General features: G+C 35.5%; 1 protein-coding gene, 2 long non-coding RNA genes and 1 pseudogene across 3 annotated transcripts in view; 2 read left to right on the forward strand and 2 right to left on the reverse strand.

The window, feature by feature from the left end:
- Nucleotides 1-13,707, forward strand: part of LOC126380644 (histone acetyltransferase type B catalytic subunit) — a 30,406-nt gene that overhangs the window by 1,028 nt on the left and 15,671 nt on the right. The gene's annotated exons all lie outside the window — the stretch shown is intronic.
- Nucleotides 1,975-5,355, forward strand: LOC126380638 (uridine 5'-monophosphate synthase-like; annotated as a pseudogene).
- LOC126380669 (uncharacterized) lies at nucleotides 5,292-6,893 on the reverse strand. Its single transcript, XR_007568498.1, has 3 exons — nucleotides 6,648-6,893; nucleotides 6,424-6,554; nucleotides 5,292-5,481 (listed from the first exon to the last, which is right to left on the reverse strand). It is a non-coding gene; the product is annotated as an uncharacterized LOC126380669 (long non-coding RNA).
- Nucleotides 8,542-9,863, reverse strand: LOC126380675 (uncharacterized). The gene is made up of 3 exons (XR_007568506.1): nucleotides 9,684-9,863; nucleotides 9,008-9,047; nucleotides 8,542-8,839 (listed from the first exon to the last, which is right to left on the reverse strand). It is a non-coding gene; the product is annotated as an uncharacterized LOC126380675 (long non-coding RNA).

Raw genomic sequence — 13,707 nt, forward strand, 5'->3', positions numbered from 1 at the left:
AACAAACGAAGAGCCGTTAACTTTTATCACAGTATGTTAGTATATCCTAATAAACAGTTTATAAAAAAAAGTCTGGAGGTTTGAAAGTTGTTTTATCAAAATGTTTGTCAGGACTTAAAGTTTGTGGACAGGAGCCATGCTTACCAGCTGTTCACGTTTACAATAATACATAAACTCAGTCCCGTGCACAATCCTTTGTGGGGTAATTAAATTAGAACCATTTGTTATAAGACAATTTTTGATACAAATCTTAAGTCAGATATGGTTGCCCAATCCGTAAGCCAGGAAAATACCCGAGAAGACAGGCAATTGAAGATATTCTACATTTTTGTATAAATTGACCGGTAGATTAACAAGGATTGGTTATGTAGATAATGGATTGGTTAACAAACCATTCCCTCATACTAGACTCTTTTTGTCAGAAAGAACCCAAAATCATAATTGCCCAGTCCATATGACCCAAAGTCAGGAATAACACAATTTCGCTGGCAACTGAAAATATTCTATAATTATTTTTACAAGACTAATAAGGATTGGTTATGTGATAATAGATTGGTTAATAAACCATCACCCGACATGGGTTAAGTCTTGAAACCTGGCCATATAATATAATACAAAATAAAATGAAAGTCCAGTCATTTCAGTAGGTAATTAAATTTACACATTTGAAACAGTTTATTTTAATATTTTATAATTACTTTTATAAGAGCATATTTATATATTTATACCACAGACCAAGTAGAGATGCTACGCACTAGACGGTAATGTTCCATAGTAAAAAAATTGCTCTGTGGAAACTGCTCTTATAGAACATGACAGCTCTTTTTTTAAATTGAATTATATGCCTTGGAAGTTAGTAGCTTTGGTTGGTAGCAATTTTAGCCTTTTTCAGCCTAAATCGCCTCCCCTTTTCACACTATAAAATTTATTTATTATCACTTGGAAGGGGAATTTGAATATGATGAGTAGTGCTATTTATTATTTTATTTTAGGCAATTATTTTGATGTTGTTTCACTTTCCATATTTATCTACAGATAGAACACAAAAAAAATAATTCCCTCAACAGAATGGACTAGGTATGGGTGTGGCGTTGTAGGATGTTTATTTGTTTCTGTCGATTTAGAGCTGTTGTGAGGTTATTATTATTTTTTTACTTTGTGTTTCTTATTTCAGATGCACCCATTTACTCCATTCCTCGACGCCCTAGATAAAGAAAGCGGGTGATTGTCACGAAAAAAATCTGACATCAATTTGTGCAAGAATGTACTCTGATTACATGAGATCCAAAAAAACAATCCATTAAAAAATAAAATAATAAATAGCACTACTCATCATGTTCAAATTCCCCTTCCAATTGAAAATAAATAAATTTTATAGGGTGAAAAGGGGAGGCGATTTAGGCTGAAAAAGGCTAAAATTGCTACAAAGCTACTATTTTTTTATTTTGGTTTTCCCCGAAGGGTAAGGCAAAGGGAACTATGCCCATACAGCCATGTCAAATTGAAAAATAGATTAATGAAATGATGAAAGGTGATGATGATGAAACCTAAGCCCCCACCCTCGAAGTAGACTCCTACTCCGAACCCCAAACGAATTAACTCAAAAGTCCGCATAAACTTTCGAGTTATGAAGCGGCTTCCTGCCACGAAGCGAAAATAGGCAGATACACTTTGTTTATTGAATACTCCGATATAATAACACTCGCGAATGTCTTCCGACTAACTTAATGCGATCATTAACCACAAAACACCATTTCGTATTAATTATTTAGATTATTCAATGAAGAAAGCAACTGTCCCGTTCCCGTTTCCCGCCAAAAAGTCCCAAAGCTACTAACTTCCAAGGCAAATCAATTTAAAAAAAAGAGCTGTCATGTTCTATAAGTGCAATTTCAACAGAGGTTTTTTTTAATGGAACATTTCCGCCTGATGCGTAGCATCCTAGCATCTCTACTTGGTCTGTGCATTTACCATAATCTACCTGAGGATTCTGTTCACACGTGTTCCTCTTCTATTCCATTTTAATTTAGTTTAAATTGATATAATAATAAAAATGGTATACAATAATAAACTTCAAGAACTAGCGCTTAAGCTGTTCAATATAGATGCTGTGAAATTTGGTGAATTTATGACGAAGATCGGCATAAAGACACCGGTGTACCTACTTGGACTTGAGGGTTATAGTCAGCTATCCGGCTGTTATGGTAAGAAATCATACCCAATTTTGTACATTATGATTACATGTGGATGGTATTCTAGTCTATTATGTATACGGTTTAAAATTGGTTACTCTTTCTAGGACTTAATATCTACATATAGCAATCTATATGAGTTCGCTGTAAAAGACAGTAAATGCGATCATCTGTGTGGAGTGCCGTACACTGCATTACCGGTCGCGACCTTGTTGAGCGTTCAAGCCACAAAGCCTATGTTGATGAGGAGAAAAGAAGCCAAGTCTTACGGTACCAAAAAAATAATAGAGGGCCATTATAGAGTTGGTCAAAAGTGCCTTATCATTGAAGATGTGATCACTTCTGGTTCCAGTGTGATGGAAACTGTAAAAAATCTGCATAATGAGGGTTTAGTATCCAATGAGGCAATTGTGATTCTCGATAGAGAACAGGGACGGAAAGAGAATCTTGAAAATAATGTCCAAGTTAAATCTCTATTTCTTTGTCTGGTTTGATTGAGATATTGTTGGCAAATAAAAAAATAGATCAATCAAGAAATAGCCACTAAAGTCCATGATTACCTGAAAGGTACTAAAGCTCCTTCAACAGGTAATTATCACAATTTAAATTTATTTAAACAAGTTGTCTAAGAAATTTATTATGTTTGCTTATTTCTTGTGATGTTTGTGGAGATTATATAATGTTAATACCTAGATAACATTAATAGCCTTCGTGTTGTGTATCAGTATTTACATAAATTTTATTTGCTTTTTCTTTTGCAGTACAACTAGTAAACCGAATGGCTTTTACATAGATATGAAGATAGATCAGAGCTAGCCACCCATTGTGAAGCAGCTATTCACCATAATGGCTTCTAAGAAAACCAATTTATGTTTGTCCGTTGACTAACAAAACAACAACACACAGCGAAAATCCTTGACCTGTTAGAAAAAGTTGGCGAACATATCTGCTTAGTGAAAACCCATGTGGATATTATAGAAGATTTTTCAGAGGATTTTATAAGCAGTTTGAAACAATTGGTAGCACAGCTTAACTTTTTAATACTGGAGGACTGTAAATTTGCTGATATTGGCAATACTGTTCTACAGCAATATTTAAAGGGTGTTTACAAGATTGGAGAGTGGGCAGACTGTGTGACTGTTCATTCCTTGCCTGGAGAGGGTATTCTGAAGGTTCTTAATGGATCTAGTAATGGCGTCAGTAGAGGTGTTTTCTTGGTGGCGGAAATGAGTTGTGAGGTAATTTAAACTGATTTGTTGAACCAATTTGTGTTTTCAATGTAAAATTATGATATAATGAACTTTGAAAAAGAGTAGTCTAATGTAAATTTTATGCTTTTTCAGGGAAATCTAATTACATCGGAGTACTCAGTAGCTACAGTCAAATGGCTGAAAAGTATCCAGACTTGATCACAGGGTTTGTTTGCCAAAAGAAGGTTACAACCCTCCAACCCTGGCTTGATCCAGTTGACTCCCGGTGTCCAGCTGGAGAGCTCTAAGGATGACCTGGGAGAGATCTGCAATACCCCTGAGAAGGTAGTTGTGGAAAATGGGGGGGACGTTATGGTGGTGGGACGGGAATAGTCGCTGCTAAAAGCCCAGAAATTCAAGCCGTCATCTATAAGGATGCTCTTTGTAAATGTTACTTGAAGAGAGTTTCTGGCAAAATAGAATAAAAGAATTGGCTTGATATTCTTTTATTATAAAGTTTGTAGAATTAGATTGATTGCACAGTATCATTCCTAAAAGAGTACAAAGTTTATTAGAACTAAAATAATATGAATAATTAGTACTATTTTGCAGTTTAAGTTGTGCATTTTCCTAGTGTTTTACTTGCAAGTATGTAATTGTATTATCTTGAGTATTGAAAGTTGGTGTGCAGTTGTTACAAAGTTTATAGGTATCATATTATTATGTTATGTATAATAGAAAATAATTGTAAATGTAAGCAAAATACACTTGATCCCGCTCTGGGTAGATACCTTACTTGTTGGTTTATTCCTTTAGATTATTTCAAAATACTTTATGATGTGAACCAAACAAAATCACCAGTTAGCAGTAACAAAAGGTGGGCTAAAAAACTTCTTTTACAAGCTCTTTACTGCTTTATCTCAGTTTCCACGAATATCATGGCATGCTAAATGTACTGGGAATGTGACGGAACCCACATTTTTTGTTTACATCCTTCTGATCATTATATTTGTTTCTGTCCAACCCATTAGGAAATGTAAGCATGAATTGATGTATGTATGTATTCTAAATAATCCTTTTTTATTTCAGGTGATAAATCTTTGACTTTGACGTTTGCAAGTAGTCCTAATAGCCACTGCATCCTGAATTGTAATTATGAGCCACCAATAACAAAAAAGATGTCTGTGACATGGATCCCTAATATTCTCTCAGGTATGTAAGTACATTAAATATGAATGCAAATCTGTCTACCTATGAGTTATATATATAACAGCCTCCTTGGTCTAATGGTTCTCTAACCATAGCTCACAATCTGGAGATCCGGGTCTGATACCCAATGGGGACATAGTCAAAATCACTTTGAGGCTGTCAAGGTCCTTTGTATGGATAGGAAATTGCAGGCTTGAATCATCCAATTGTCTAAAGAAGTCAGATGATTCTGTGCTTCAGAAGGCACGTCAAGCAGTTATTCCCGGGCTATTTAGGCCAAACACCGTCACTAATCTGCAGTCGAGCAGCATATAGTATGCTTCGTACCCCCTCCAGTTGATTTAAGGGATGCCTATGCCCAGCAGTGGGACATAATAAATAGGCTATTTATGTTTGTTTCTTATTAGAATAATTATCTAAGCATTATACTTGTTTTAGATGGTGACGAATAAAAAAAGAAGAACCCAGGAGTATAAAAAATACTTACATACATACCTACCATTGTGGTGCTGTACATACATACATAGTCACACCACCATACCAGGATGGACTGAGCCAAGCACTACCAAGAAGACCAACTGCAGCCTCTTGTGATGGACATAATGACCAGAGTGGTGACAGATAAGCAACCCATCACAAATATAAATATTTCTTTTTTCTGTGCAAGTTTTGATGTTATAAATAAAATACAATCAAAAAGTATTTGTAAAAAGTATGTTTTATTACTAGTTTAGTAGGGAACAGAAATAAAATAAATAAACAAATTTATTTTGTGTTTCTTCTACATCTGTGAGGTTTATTTGGGAACATTCACCAGTTTTTTCAGTTAAGGCCCTTGTTATCCTCCCATTGTTATGTAATCTGCTCGTTGTCACTCACAACTCCCAAATCTGAAGAGAAAACAAATATTAAAAATGCTGTATACACTTCCATCTCTCTAAACTTTAATAAATCAAGACAACATGCAGTCAGTTTTTTAAGATAGATACCAGTCCGTTACCTACATACATACATAAACAGCCTATATACATCCCACTGCTGGGCACAGGCCTCCCCTCAATCAACCAGAGGGGGTATGGAGCATACTCCACCATGCTGCTCCAAAAAAGAAAAACACCGTAAAAACACCTCCACCAACCCGCATTGGAGTCCATTACCTAGCCCATTATAATACTGAAGAAGATCCCTTCCTTAGTTACTATTCTTCTTCTATCATGTGAGTTATGAGATGGATTACCAACCTTATCAACCCTGGTGTCTGGGTTATTATTGAGCCGCCAAGGGTCCGCCTAGTAAGTAGTAACCAAGACCAACAGCTTAACATGCCTTCTGAAGCACTGATCATCTTACATTTGGACAATCAGGTGTTCAGCCTGTAATGTCCTAGCAAAACAAGGAATACAAAGCTAATTTTTCTCCACCAGGATTCGAACCCGGGACCTCTGGATTGTGAGCACAACGTTCAACTACTAGACCACGGAGGCCGTTATGTGTTTAGTTACTATGACTGGCATGATAAACGGTTTCATACATAACAGGCAAATTCACAAAGAGAGTCTTGACTCCGTTACTAATTACTTAAGTACCTACATAGGCATTTCATTAGATAAGTAAGCTACGTCAAGGGCCTTTAGTCTGGGACACCCGAATAGTCACAGCAGCAGGTTGATGAGGTTGGTCATTGATCTTACAAACCACATTAGAGAAAAAAACAGGATTAGCCGTTCCTCATATCTGGCCGTCCTAGGCCTGAGCCTAATCAGCCGTAAAGGAAATCCACTTACAACGAGCAACACTCACTTAAATATATTTTTAACTAGGAATATGCTTACATGTTGCCATTGCTCCAAGATGCATCAAAATTCTTCCATACTATTGTTTTATAAACATTAAAAGAGTTCATCCTCTTATTGATTTTCTTTATAATTATGTCATCCCACTTAAGGTTTCTGTCAAGTATTGCCTGAAAATTTGTAAAAAATCTGATTAATACAAGTAACTCAGATTAATATGATGTCTACAAGTTCTTCTATGACATATTTTTTCGATCACTCACCTCTTCATCACTAAATTTGTAGTGCAACTGCTCAGGAGGAAATCTAATACAATCACTCCTGTCTTCAAAACTTCGTGCTCACCTCATGCCGGACTTTCTCTACTTGGTAATTTAAGGCTTTTTACGTGTACGAATGAGTCCATATTAAAAGAGCTCAAGATCACGACGCGGCTCTCCTCAATATGCCGGAATCGTGCCCTAAGCTTCTTCGGACATATTATGCGGTCTCCGAAGCACATTCTGGAGAAGCAGATCATCTTTGGGCAAATAGATGGCAAAGGCAAACGTGCGCGAGGAAGGGCGCCTACGAGGTGATCTGACATCGTGAAGAAGACGGTGGGCGGCAGCATACAGAGGGCGGTGCACGCAGCATATAGCCGTACCAAGTGGAAAACCATAACCTGTGGTCGCGATCCTCACTTCTACATATATCTTAATATATAGGATAGTTGTCTATCGATCGGCAACACTAATCGAAATTCTCGCAACCAAGGACCAAGTATTTCAATGATTCTAATACTTGGTCTTTGGTGCTGGTTTTCCCTTCGGGGGTTGGAAGGTCAGACAGGCGGTACCTTTTTTTTTAAATTAGAACTGTTAAATTTCAAGTTAGGGATATTAATTTAATATTATTATTTTGATAAATCATCTACCCAACGGATAGGCCTATCGATAACACGTTTTTGGCGATACTATTTAACTATTATTGATAAGCAACGATAGCATCGATACTAAAAAAAAACTGTTAAATGAGTGGATGGGATTTTTTTTACAATACTATCGGAATTAAGGACCCTATCGATCGTACAAAACTATCGATAGTTCGATCGAAAACTATCGATAGGGCACTATCGCGGCAACACTACTATACACCATATTACTCAGAACAATAACTAAAGCATAGAAGGAAGGCTAAAATAGCAACAGAACTCTATAATTCTGCTCTACTTTATCTTACGGAACCGGCGTAATGTTAGACAAAGACGCATATACAAAAATTGTTTCGTAATTTCGTAGGTTGTCACAAGTTTTTCATTGCCTAGTGTTGGGTTTCACTTTAGTAATATGTCGATAAAATTAAATTTACTTACAATTAATGTCGATAAATTTTTTTTACAAGATTTCTTTTTGTAGGATGCAATTATCTTCTTCTTGATGAAAGGAGACTCTGTCTCTGATAGGTAAGTATCTAACCATTTTTGGATTATATTGTCTGGTTTATATTAGTTTGGAGCTGCAGCTCACATTCAGGAAGGAAAGAAAATAGCCAACTGTTATCGTTTCATCGGTAAGTATTTTGTAATATTCGAATTTATTTATGATGTCATCCGCCGTGCACTGGTGTCGATCGACGTGCCGTGCAAATTGGAACCGCCGCCGCCGGGTCTAAGCCGCACAGACGGTAAGAGGCCCGATGGGGTCACGCCATAGACATAGAAAAGATTTTTTTTTTTTTTTTGGTTATTTTGTCCGTAGGACAGGCAAAGGGATCATAGCCCATACAGCCAAGTCATGTGTTATATTTATTTATATATTTAACATAGAAAAGAGTATGGACTGGAAATACCTACAGAAAAAACGTGCCACTCTGTAAACATAAAATGGCGGTCTTTACTAGGGCTACAAGCTGTTTCAATACTAGGATTACCATACTCGTACCTACTAGATATAGCATTATACTTAAAAAAATACGGCATACAAGTATTCATAAGAGAACAGAAAGGGAAAGTAAAAGGTAGGTAGGTGGTGTACTGTATCTTTCGTGCAAAACTTGTAAGTATTGTATGTTGTGTGCAATAAAGTATATTTGTATTTGTAAAGGAAGGTTTAGTCAAGATTTATCTAAGTCGCTTACACAAATCTATAACATTCATTACATTCTTTATTGGGCGCAGTTCGTATCAACCTGGAGTGTTGGAGTAGGAGTAAATAAGAAAAGGAGGTAAAATGAAATATAAATTAGATCGTAAATCTGTTCATTAGCAAGTATTTATTTCACACGTTATTAATTATGTACATTATATTTACAATAAATACAAATTTATTAATTTCTAAACAGTGTCAATTTGCTTAGAAACTGTCTTTGTGACACCCTGTCACATTGTTTTTTTTTTTTCATTAAGTCGTTTGATCTTGAGGCGGGACTTGTTCAGCTTTTCTTTTAAATTTTTCATCTCGTCTTCTTGAACTGACTGAAATAAAGTTTAATAATAATGTTAAAATAGTATATGTACAAAATAATCTATAAAAATAAAAGTAAAATATATCTGATTTAAGTGCATTGTGCAGCTGGTTGAATTATACACTCTATATATGTATATCATGTTAAAAATATAAAAAAAGAAAATTATTTGATATACCTTTTCATGTAAATCCAGTCGACACTTTTGGATTTAATATCTGAAATCAAAGATAATAATAATTTACTTATATAAAACGTGTACAACTCATAATTGTTTAGACATAAAACAACTACAGACTTAGTATATATATACTAAGTTTATTAAGTACATAATAATATGTAGTTGAATGATAGATAGTATAAACGTGTTGTGATAACATGATACAAATATCTTATCTATCTATCCAGCAGTGAGATGATGCAGGCTAGGCTGAAATTTAAATTTAAACACCATTTCATCTGTCTGATCTATAATGTTCAATGTAGGAATAGCATCGTCTCGAAGACGCCTCCACTTTGAATTAGGAACACACATAAATGAATCCGCAGTAAAATGTTTCGAGCAAATACGGCTGTACTTATTTGGAATCCAATTTCGTCTATTAATGCGAATTATCCATTCTTTCTCTTTGTTATCGTCTACAGGAAATCTAAAAATTAAAAGTATCGATAATTTTAGTACATCACTATGGACAATCAACATAACCTCAAATCAATTCCGTATTCATCGATGAAACGTATAATATAATGGATATCTCAAATATTTTATGCTACAAATCTATTCAGCAAAACATATTACTTTCCTAAAATTGTTCAGCAGTTCACATTTCACTAGAAAATTACAAAAAACTTACCGATGAAACGACAGAAGTTGTTGGCTATTTTCTTTTCTTCCTGAATGTGAGCTGCAGCCCCATACCACACAAGACATAATGTCACACAGTCGAGACACTCAATTATTTGATATAAATAAAAGTTTCTTTCTATTTATTTGGAAAAATATTGTTAAATTATCACTTAAAACAATCTGAACACAAGACACTCGTAAACACAGTTGACGCGACCGTGTCAAATAGTTCGGTAAATATAAGTAAAATCTTCTTATGTATGTTACTATGTATTTGGCCGAGTTAAAATGAGTCCAATAGGTCCAAATGACATTTCATGTTGTGACAACCTCGGAAAAAATGAAGCAAAGAGCGAATCATTTGTCCTTTTCTCACTCATAGTTTGTGTCGTAAGCTAGAAGAGAGCCGGTTTATAGTTTCTGAATTCTTATTTTAGCCTTCCTTCTATGCTTTAGTTATTGTTCTGAGCCATATTATTAAATTATTATGCGAGTAGAATAAAAGGAAAATTCTGTACCGTCGGCAAAGACCTTGTATAGAATATACAAGGTCTTTGACCGTCGGTGAAAAGTAATACAAGTCCAAAATTCAAGTTTTGAGAAAATCGAGTTTAAAGTTACAAACATTCTAGCTCGCGACTTATAAGGAATAATGGAACAGAAGTTAGATGTGTCGATAGGTGATGATGGAAGGTTTCTTTTCTAATATTTAGAACCTAAACAGAAATGGTAGAGGATCAAAATAAATTACATGTATCAGTTGACACCAACTTTTATACTGTGTAAATTGATACAAGTCTAGTTATACCTTTTTACACACATAACTATACAAAAGTCATCGTTGATATATCATATTTCAATTAATAATTTTACAGTCTTATTCTACAAAAAACAAAATGTCTTGGAAGAAAGTTTATTTCATAAAGTTGTAGAAAGGCAAAATTCTATTTATTTTCTTTAAAAAGTAAAGAAACGTAACTTATATCAATTGACACAAACGATAAAGTATAACGAATTTGTGTCAAGTGGTTTAACATGACTTATTTTTTCGGTTTTATTGTGTAAAATGATACATGTTTTTACGAATTTCTAGTAATAAATACATATAAAGATGGTACACGTATATATAGTGTAAGGTCGCGATAATAAGATATTTTTGTTATGAAAACTCTTAAAACTCATAAATAACCAGTCAAAACCACCACTGCTGCTCACTACAAACACATTTTGTCCACTACACTACGCCCCTAATCAAAACCACTTTTGGGTCATTTTTGCAGTCAAAATTTTACAAATTCAATTATGATAATATTTCCACTCCTAACAAATGAAGGTAAGAGGAATCATATTAAGACTGGTCATTAGGAATGTTTCGGGCTAGCCTGGCAGTATGGCCTGAAGATAAAGGTGATGTACCTACGTACATTTAAACCAAAATCACACAAACCGGTAAGTGTTACTTCTTTCCTGCTGAAACTATTTAAAAGATCACAACTCATTCCACAATCAAAATCCCCTAAGGTAAAGTAACATTCTATATTTCGAATTATCAAAATTCCCGGTCTAATGGGAGCCCGCAACATTGACAAAACGATAAACGGAGTCGAATCAATGTCGACGATAAGAATAGGTAGTGAAAATGAAGATCATTGGTTCACCTCCAAACCTATAGGTTACACAGGGCTATCCTCAGGGTAGGTTAGGGTAGGGGTCTGTTATGGTTAAGCTAAATGAGCTCGTTTCCGCAAAACTCTACACGTAAGCACACGTGGGGGACTTTCCGCGTATCCTCGCATATGGACCACTATTGTGTAGTGGGCAAACTTTCCACTATATCATCATCATCCTCCTGCCCTTATCTCACTCTAGGTGGGGTCGACACAACATGTATGGGCAAATGTCTCATCTTCTATCGTGTGGATTGTGAGGTGAATTACCAACCCCATCAACCCTGGTGGTTATAACTGAGCCGCCATAGGCCCCTGACTTGACTCAATGAATACTCGAATGTCTCATATGTAATGTTATTTTAATGGGCTCAGTTTTCCGCATAAACGCAAGTGGTCCATTATGCGTGCTTTTATTGACTATGTAAGCCTACTAACTCCTTTCAGAAGCTCAAATACCTCCTGGGATTTTTACAAACTTTGTGACCTGGTTTAATTAAGGGGTTGTGCCCGTGGTGTTGCCAATTATTTATTCTAATCTAATCTATCCTACAAGATCCCACTGCTGTGCAAAGGCCTCCCCTTCCTCTTTCCATTTTTCACAGTCCTGTGCATAATTCTCTCTTATGTAATCAAAATACAGAAAAAATATTACTGGTGGTGCTCAAGAGTTCAGAGTAGTTATTCCGTTTATAAAAATGAGGTAGCTCGACAAATTTACACCATTCAACGTGTTTGAGAAACTGGTAATCTTCTCTTGAGAAGATGTGGCAGATCCCGATGCTGCCGATGCCGAGCTGGATCCCAGTAGGACCTTAAACCCAAAAGTATGTACGATCATCTACGGCTGTGTAGGTTCAAAAATACCACTACCGGCGCTTACATCAAAGATCTAACCAGCGTGTATTGAATGGCTTGCATATTAATTGGAGCTCGATAATATTTGGAGCCATTATTTCACGTCTACAACCTCCTTAGCAATGAAGGCAGCGTTCAATCTGCCACCGCTTAACCTGCATGTAATCAAGAAAACTATGTAAAACAGCTATGCTTCGAGCTAAGGGAAGGAGACTAACGACAGTTATGACAAATCTCAAATACCTCTTGACTAACCCTACCATGGTGATAACGACGCCATGATCAGGACCCACAACTTATTGAGGTACTGTAATTAAGTACTACAAGGTGGCTATAGCAGAAAGAGAAAAAACACGGTTTGGTCTGAAGTACTAACTTAACCTATACCCATTCGCAATGCGGATCAGATATGGTTTGCTGTGGCTCTAGACAAAATGTCTTCCCATAGACAGGTTTATGCGGAGGTCACCCTAGGATACACACTGGTGGCGCATGGAATCGAACTTGTATGTATCATTATACACGACACGTTATTGATATCCAAGATCGTATTTTCTGAAATATTTTGATATATATTAATTTATATTACTTTTCACGAAAAAACAAATTTGGTGTTTGATGTTACAACTAAAATTATATCATTAAACACGGACCGTGAGAATTCAAGGATTGCGTGTATTTTAATATATGTTGAGTTACATTTACTTACACCAAAATATTTAATGAAAATCTTCATTTCACTTTAATACAAGTTAAGATGAATTACGTTACACGTGTTATAACAGCATGAATCCTTCACAAACAGTACTTATATCACTGAACACAAAAATTATCACCGTATTTATAATAGCTACAGTTACGAGAATTAGACAGAAAGAAAGAGATTTTTTTGAACATGAAGTGTGTGCTAATAACTCAAAAGTGATACAACTCGAGTTGTATTACTTTTCACCGACGGTACAGAATTCTGATATCTTCTTCTATCGTACGATTGGGAGCCCCGGGTTCAAAACCCAAAAAAACACTTTGCGATCCCTAGTTTGGTTAGGACATTACAGGCTGATCACCTGATTGTCCGAAAGTAAGATGATCCGTGACTCGGAAAGCACGTTAAGCCGTTAGTCCTGGTTGGTTACTATTTACTGATGTAAGTGAGTAATTGTTACAGGAGCCATGTCAGGGTTTTTGGCGGCTCAATCGTAACCCTGACACCAGGATTGATGAGGCTGGTAGGTATTTCACTTCACAAATCACACGATAAGAAGATTAAATAAAATGATAGGCAAATAAGTTAATTAGTCAAAAGTTTGTTTGATAGTTTTCGTTTCAACTGTTGGTTTTTTTATTTTATTTTAATGATGTGATAAATTTGCAATGCAATGTTGAAATTTTCAAAAATGCTGTATAATTAATTAAATGTTCGCTTTTGAAAAAATCCCACACAGATGATTTAGATTAAATAGCAAATAGACAAATTATTATTGAACACTTAACATTATTTTTCAT

Source organism: Pectinophora gossypiella, chromosome Z (genome assembly GCF_024362695.1).
Source record: "Pectinophora gossypiella chromosome Z, ilPecGoss1.1, whole genome shotgun sequence".
Classification (NCBI taxonomy): Eukaryota; Metazoa; Arthropoda; class Insecta; order Lepidoptera; family Gelechiidae; genus Pectinophora; species Pectinophora gossypiella.